Consider the following 8,891-nt stretch of genomic DNA (forward strand, 5'->3'; position numbering starts at 1 on the left):
ACAATAAAATAAAGAAATGAAGTCTTTAGACAAAAAATACATTTTTGTGCATGGCTTTAGCTACTCGGTGAGCTATGAAGGATCAATATGTACACCTACAATCAACATTATTCGGTTAATCAAATCAGAATGCGACTTGAAACTCATCTCATATTTGAAGTTATCAAAGAGATTAAGGTTTTGTTTGGGATGACGTTTTTTATTGTTTCTTAAAACAGTTTTTTAGTACAAAAATTAAATTCATTGTACTAAAAAAATGCTTCAAGAACCAGTAAAAAAGCCATCCCAAACGAAGCCTAAACTTGTCTTAGAATTGAAGTCACAAAAAAAAGTTTAACTCATCCAAAACATAAAAGAGTCTAATAGAGAATTCTACTCACACAAAAATTGATATATGAGGGAAAGTAGAGCTCATCCATCTGAATAATTATTGTGTTCGGACACTGAACGCTTCCAGAGACCAGTAACAAAGCGCCACGTCACTTGGGCGCTTGGAACCGTGCTCGATACGGAAAGTCGAATAAAAAAAGGTTTTAACTTATTTGATAATTCAAGTCGTTCAAAAGAAAGTTCAACTCTTGGATTAGAGATCAAAATATTAAAAAATTAAAGCTATTCATTGGAGAGTTTTACTTATCAACAAATTAAAAATATATAAGGGCCAGTTCACCCCACTCAAATTTTGGAGTTGTCCAAATAAGAATTCAACTTTTCTATTGATTTACAAAGAATTGAAATCATCTAAACATTCACAGCTACTTATTGGAACAAAACCAACCCATGCCAGAGTTCAAGTAAAGAGAGTGAAGAAGAGATAATAAAGGATGTTGAACCAATAACGGGGGATCTAAAAATAGATACTCCTCAATGAACTCATCTTTTCACATTATAGTTTTATCATTTTATTCATTTATAAAGTAGATTATAATTGAAGGTAGGGGGTGTCAAAATAGGTTTTTTTTTTGGAAAGCAAAATAGGTATTCGAGTTGAATTCAGAATTGACCCGGGTCCAAACGGGTTGATCCTAACCCTATCCGATTTTATAAATGTCTCGAAACTTCAGACCCGGATATGACTCATCGGTTTCCCGGGTTGACACAACTCGACCCGCTGGCCCTGAAATTTTCAAGTCATATTAGGATGCGCGGGCAAAGGAGTTGCAAACAAGCGAGCTAGGGTGCGGGAGGGGGAAGGGTGCGGCTGGCGAGGGTGCGGTGGAGAGGGCTCGGTGCGTGGGTGAATCCGACATTCCACGTGCTGACGCGTCATGCAAGTGCGAGCATGGGAGTGGGTCTGGGTGTGGATGAGAACGTGGGACTGCGGAGGGCGAGCAGCCGAGCATGACTACTTGCTTGAGCCGAGCATCAGAGCGGGGATTTGGGTCATTCGGATTACCTTTGAATTTCTGAATCAGTTCGAATCTGACCTGAAAATGATTTAAAATTTTAAACCCGAACTCAACCTGCATGACAAATGAGTCAAAAAACTCAAAATTTTTAGGTTAGATCAGGGGATCGGGTCGAGGTACGATACCCCTTCAATATTTGTTGTAATGTGCCACTAGAGGCACTCTCTCTTGAAATAATATAGCTTTCTTCTGTGCAGCTTGCAAGATTGCCGTCAACGGTCTTTAACGGACTGTAGCGACGGCAACATCTCCCCTCATCGAACCTTCACGGCCATGAACCTCGATATCGACGAGCCGGCCATCCTCGCCGGACCCACTCCGTTGTAAAAATCTGGGAGTCACTATCGAAGGGATGACCATTCTCTTCTTTATGAAGGCTAGGTATTTGTGAGAAAACGGCAAACGTGCGTCGCAGTTGCAGGCTGCTTCCCCGTTGTTCAAGCATATTTCATTGCTTATCCTTTCAGGTACGCAATCTTCTTTCTTCTCCATTCGATATCTTCCTCTAGGAAAACCGTGTAATCTTAATCGCGTTTATTTAGGTTTTTATTTTTGATAGTTTAGCTAGCCCTTGCTTTCAAATTTATGTGCTAAGAAGACTTCGATTCATTGCGCAGAGTCTACTTATCTGCTTATTTGGTGGTCATTATCGGATCTGATAGGAACTTATTTTTTGCTAGTTGAGGCGATCTTTTCACCAATTGATTTTTCTGAAATCGTGATTGTCGGAGCGCGAGCTCTATCTCTGCGTTATTAGGTTTCTGCAAGGCGATAGTCGCCCGATTATACCTTATTATTGTTTTTTTTGGGTGACCGATGAGGATGCCGTATGAACTGTGAAATTTTTTTTTAGCGGTTAATTTTGCTATTTATTGGAATACAGAATTGTAGTAAAAGTTCGTAAGTATTGAATACAGAATTGTAGTCTTCCAATAGGCTAGGTACTAACTTTTGTAGTTCCCCCTTGGTCATCTGTGTATCTGCTAAGGTAGGCTTATCTTTTCACCCGACTAAAATTCCGTGCTTAACATTTTTTTAAGTATCATTTCATCTTGCATGATACTTTCAACATCGAAGTAGGCTACCGAATTGGAATGATGGGTTATGTGAAAGCAATAGTTGTAGTAGAAATTTCTTATATAAAATAATCAGCTGGCAATTCTTGAGGTTTGAATGTTTCTCAATAAGGCAATGCCTTAAAGGTTGAAAATATGGCTGATAAGCATATGAAGAGACAAAATTGAAACATAAGCATTTGATTTGATTTTTCCACTAATTTTGATGATAGGCCTTTAAATATAGTTTTTTATGTCTGATTTGTGTGAAGTGTTCAAGACGTATGAATCATGATAATGTCACCTTCATTATATCATCAAAGACTTTTCTTAACATTTACATTATTATAATATTTTTTAGTATGTTATTCAATTTGTTTTTTTAACCTCATTATATAAATCATGTATATTTTATGCAAATAATGCAGTAGAATTAGCATATGCATGCAGCAGTAAAGGGATAAAATCTAAAGGATTTCTAGGGTTCAGTTATTGAATAATTTCAAATGTTGTATTGCTTCTAGATTTTCATATAGCGCAGTTGCATGCAAATTTAAAAATAAATAATTGCAAATCCTTTCGCCTAGATTTTCTTTTTCATCCAAATGTCTAAATAGATTTCTAAGGCTGCTAATTACTATCTCAGCCACATCATTGGCTTGATAGTGAAAGTAATTTATATTCAAGCTCTCAACGTACGACCTAAGTTAGTAATTAAGTGGCGACAATGTGGAAAGGAGAGATGTATTTGTTTCTAGCTAGACTCTTTAACGACCTTGTGATTAATTAAAATATACATAGCACTCTTCTATGTTTTCTCTCTTTGTTGTTGTGTACAATAAGATCTCCTTCTATTTTGGCCTTTATTTTCTTTTGCACAACAATCATCTGATGTATTTTCACTATTTGTGTGCTGAATTAACAATTTGAAACTTCATCGGTTGGACTGCAATTTGTTGATTTCAGCAATATGGAATTTGCAGAAGTAGCAAAAGGGAAACATCTTTTGCATGAAAACAACATTAAGAAAGCAACAAACATCAATTATTGCAACCTATGAAAACATAAATAGAATTTATGTGGTGTGGATTTATGTGTTGCTAGGTGCAAAGCAGGCACTCGAAAATATTGGGCTATGTGTATGCAATGTTGCATGCACCACTTTGTGGTGTATCAGGAGACTTATAATCAAGCGAGGAATTATTGGTTGACATTTCATGTGAGATTAGGACTCGACGAACCCGAATGTTGTTGTGTATAATAAAGCAATATGTGGTTCAATATTAAGGCTAGACAAGTAACTAAGTTCGATGTGGGGTTGTGGAGTGAACATCAAATGCGATAACAAGTGGGGAAGTGGTTGTGATTGGCTATTATGAGCGAGATTTAAGATGATTCAAAATGGACAATATTAGGCACTAGAATCGGGTTGTGGACATGAGGCTATGAATTTAAGTCAGTCAAAATTCAATACCGAGGGAGATAAAAATAACTCCACATGCACAACTTGTATGGATTTACATACACAATTTGTATCTATAGAGCACTCAATTAGTTTCATATAATTTCAATCATTCAATTATTAATCAATAATAAATCATTTACATATATTGGATCCTTATTTATTAAAATAGGGTTACAAGGGCAAAACATTTAAATATGAAACTATTCCTATCCAATATATACAAACTTTCAAATTTAAACTTATTATTATTCAAGAGAATATAAAAATCTTAAAAATAATTCAAATTTAAAAATTATAATAAATTTAAATATAATTCTAAGCAGGCGTAAAAAGGCTTAAAAATTGGTCAAGTTTAGACCTGTTAGTAATTTGATTATCACCAATTGTGCTATTGTTAAAATATTTGATTGGCTTGATGGTTTGTTCTGCATTAGGGATGCAATCTAAAAAAAATTATTTGGTTGTCATGCTTCCTAAAATGAATGATCGACGGTGGTTGCAGCTTTTTTTTTATGCTTTTTGTTTTATTTATTGAGATTGGTGGTATCTAAATGTTTGCTAGTAGGACAATTAGTAAAAGATATCTTAGGTCAATTGACATATGGATAGGTCCAACATGAAAGTGTTAGCAAACCAAACAAGCTACATATGTTCAAAAGATAACAGGATATCTAAGATACCAACTTACCAAACAATCCCTTGAAGCTGCACTATGTTACTTCCTCAATAATTCACTTATGCATGCTACCATTTTTACTTTTTTTACATTCTCTGACAGTCATTCACTTTAAAATTCGTGGGGTTATGCGCTTTTGAAGATAGCATGTATTTGAATCTTTAAAAAAAAAAAATCTTACTTCTGAATTATCTGCCATTTCTGATAGGATTGGCCGGCATTGTGTTTGCATAATGCATCATATTAAGCATGCGTGTGAACTAGGGAAAGTTGAGAAGCTCAAAGAGTTTGTCTTTAGGTTTCATTTATTTTGATTTTGTTGACCAGGTTGATGATAGTTTAGGCATAGAAGCTTTATTACACTTGATGTTCGATGTAGTTTTCCTTGAAAAATGATTATACTTTTTTGTGGGTGATTTTTGTTTTATACTTTCCCATTTATACCCCCTGTGAATTGTGTTTTATTCTTCCTTTTTCCCATTATGATGCATAGAGGGATTGGGTATCCTTGGCATTGAAGTTAACTAGAAATATCATTACCAAGAACTAATTTGTGAATCGGATATTAGAAGCAACCCAACCGACAGATGGAACACTACTAGTAGTGCCAACGACTCGAAATGCAACTCTTGCGAACTCCTCAGTAATCTAGATAAATAAAAAGAGTCACAATAGTAGTCTAGATAGTTGTATGAACAATAGAAACTACAACAATGATTTGTACAACAAAAACAACTTTGATTGTAGCTTAGATCAACAATAACAAGAACAACATGAGCAAGCCGCCACTCTAGCTTAACAGCTAGTCCACAGAGTATACATAAGTTTTTTGATATTAAAAGGGTTTCTTACATAAGCAAAACTCTAGCTCTCACAACAACCCCAATTTCAGATCGAGTGATTGCAGGGTATAGTAAAGAAGACAAAAATAGGTGTACACCCACATGAAAAAAAATCTTCCCTTAGAGTTGTAAATCAAAGCTCAAAAGCATCTTCCAAGAAAAAATTCTCTCTAGGTTCTCCTTTTTTTATTTTGTTATTTTCTCTAGGTTCTCCTTTTTTTTTGAGAAAACCCATAAAAGGACCTACGCGTTAATAAAAAGGAAAATACAAGTCCTTATAAAGAACCTTTAGCTCTCTAAAAAATACAACCTTTGAAAAAAGAACATACGAGCCAATGATTCTACCTATTACATTGAAAAACAACAAAAAATAAAACAATAGAACCCAAAAAATAAGAGGAAAAAAGCTCAAAAGGACAACCGGAAAATCCACAGACCATGAGAAGAAGCCAAAAGATCCAGCAACAACAACCTAGAAACCTGCAAAAGGAAAGAGAGGCAACCAAAACCAACAACCCAAAATCCAACCAACACAAGCAACATTAGCAACAAACAGCCACAAGACAACACCCACCTCCAACAACCACATAAGAGAAAAAACCAACAAAACCAATAGCTAAAGGCATCATCTCACCCCAACAAACCCAACTGGAATGGGAGACCTAGACCTAAAAGACAACAACAACCAAATGCCAAAACAACCAAAACACCCAATGACCAAACAGAGGAGGCCAACCATAACAGACATAAAGGACCAAACTCAAAGAACACAAGAACAAAAAGCCAAATTACTTTTTAGAATTTCTCTCTCTCTTTTGCCACCAATACGAGAAAAGGTTTTTTGAACGATACGCCCAACATTTAAACTATACTTCACATGGAGCTCCTATATGGGGTCATCCAACTCTTCCCCAACACCCTCACAATTTGAGGAAACAGACCCATCAAGCTAATCATATTGATTCAAACAAGTATCATTCATATTCAACAACAATTTAGCATTCAAAACATCCTTAGAAATAATAAAAATCAGAACATCATCAACATTCCGGTCCGCAATAATAGGCGACAAAGCCATATCCTTAGTAGGTAGAGGAGAGAAGCAACAACCCCATTAGCCACAAAAGAGGGGCCAATAACAAGCAGGACAATATCCCCCAAAGATCACTCCCAATGCAGCAATCCACAAGGAACAGAGTTATCACCAGAATCATTAATAGAAAACTCAACATCAGCACCATTACCAATAGTAGAGGACGCAACAGGAGTAGCTATCAGATTAAACCTACAATTATTGGCACATATATTATCAATAACATCAACTATATTATCACAAGCAATAAAACCACCAAGTCTCACATCCAAAGGAGTTTGCACATGTTGATTAAACCCAACATTGGGCACCATACCAAGCATTATGAACCGACACAACCAAACAATTAGCATCCTCCACCATATTAACATCACAAGTAGCACCACCAGTGAGATTCAAGTTAAACATCTGCACCTCAGTTTCTTCCCCAACAACACTGTAACCAACATCCAAATTGTTCAAATTCTTAGGCTCCTTAGAAGAAACAATAGCATTAAGAGGATTATGATTAACAACAATAGCCTCAATGACAATATTTAAACACCTCCATTAGTCTCATTAAGAAGAATAAAATCCTGAGAAAGGTGATTTCCCAAATCAACATTTTCAACAATAGGAACAATATCAAGAGTGGAATACTCAGCATTGGGGACAAAATTAATCACAATATTACCAATTTGATCAGTCGCATTCATATCCACTTGCCAATCACAGCAGCATCAACATGAGGATGCTAAGAGTTAACAACCATAGTACACACTGGGATATCATCCACAGTAGGAGCAGATTCCAAACCGACAACAGGGACATGCTTAAGAAAGAGAGGGATCCTTAGTTAAATGCTGATGCAAAGAAGCACATTCCATCTTATGGTGACCCAAAGACATGCAATGATCACAAAAAGAGGAAAAATCATCCATTAAAACTTTTTGGATATAGCCAAATGTCTCCGGGCCAATCCACACATAATCCTAATATTTTTTTGAAATGTCAAATTCAACAACCGCAAGGGCAACCAAAGGAGGTGAGCCATTTGAAGTTGCAGAATCACAATACAATGGCTGACCAAAAATAGAACAAAGGCCATGCAAAATATGGGGAGCAAAGAGATGCGGATGAAGATTATGGAATGAAACCAAGATAGGGATAACCGAAGATTCTTCAGCAATATCAAATTTTGGCGACCATTTCGTTAATTTCATAAAATAATTGTTCACAAAATAGGAATGATGAGAAACAACACGACAATAATCCATGTCATTGATCATTTTGATTTGCACATTCCTAAAATCGAGTAAAGCAATCGAAAATTCACCAGAGAGTGTCAGGTTAAAAAAAAATCTAATGACTTCCAAGGGCGAACGACGTTAGGATAGAAACCGACTAACGAAAATGCAAGCGGAGCAGCAGGGGATGAGATTTCCTCCTCCGAAATCCATAACAAAGCTAAACCACGAAAAGTGGAAACTTTAAGCTCCGAAAAACCCACAAAAGATGCAACTCTTGAAAGAGCATCAAGAAAGGACTTAGGAATATGATTCCCAGCAAAAAAACTAGATCAAACAATTTCACTTGATTAGCCACAATCCGCAAAGGCAAAGGAGGAAAGATCAAGGGAAAATAGAGAGGAAACTAGAAGAACAACATCCGCCCGACAGAAAGAAAAAACATTCCTACGAGTGAGGCTAGACGACGAAGAGAAGAGGCAGCCGGAGTCAGGAACGGACTAGGGAAAAAACCCTAGCAGGAGGGTTTTAGTCTAAGGCTAGGGATGGGCTCTCCTACTAATTTTCTTAGTTTCTCACATTTAGGATTTTTAAAAATTCAATTTATATTAAGTGCCTCGGCTCAAAATCCTAATTCTTAAAATTAATATATATTATTATTTGATTGTATAGTACGATCGCTATTCTATAATATGGTCAATAAAATTTTATTAGTATCCCTCAACCTGTAATTTTAGCTGCTTAATTATATTAATTAAAAAACCCATCATATAGTACAATGTACATTGTATAATACAATCAGTTTAAAGTTTGAATTAATTGATTAAGAAAATTAATTAGGGCTATTTAAAATAAGAATGATTGTATAGTACGATTGATGTTCATATAGCATGATTAGTTCAATTAAATATCCTTAATTAATGCATATTAATATTATCTTGAATTAAGGCATATCATACGGTACGACTTATATGATCAACTTGTATAAATTTCTTTTTAATTTTTATTTTGATTAAATATCTAGTGTGTGTGGCTGCGCAAGTTATTTTAGAATACTTTATACCTAAAACACTTAAAAATAAGACTTAAAAAAAATTAATTCTTGTCTTCACTTTTGTTTTTCTC

This window comes from Dendrobium catenatum, unplaced genomic scaffold, assembly GCF_001605985.2.
Source record: "Dendrobium catenatum unplaced genomic scaffold, ASM160598v2 fragScaff_scaffold_692, whole genome shotgun sequence".
NCBI lineage: Eukaryota > Viridiplantae > Streptophyta > Magnoliopsida > Asparagales > Orchidaceae > Dendrobium > Dendrobium catenatum.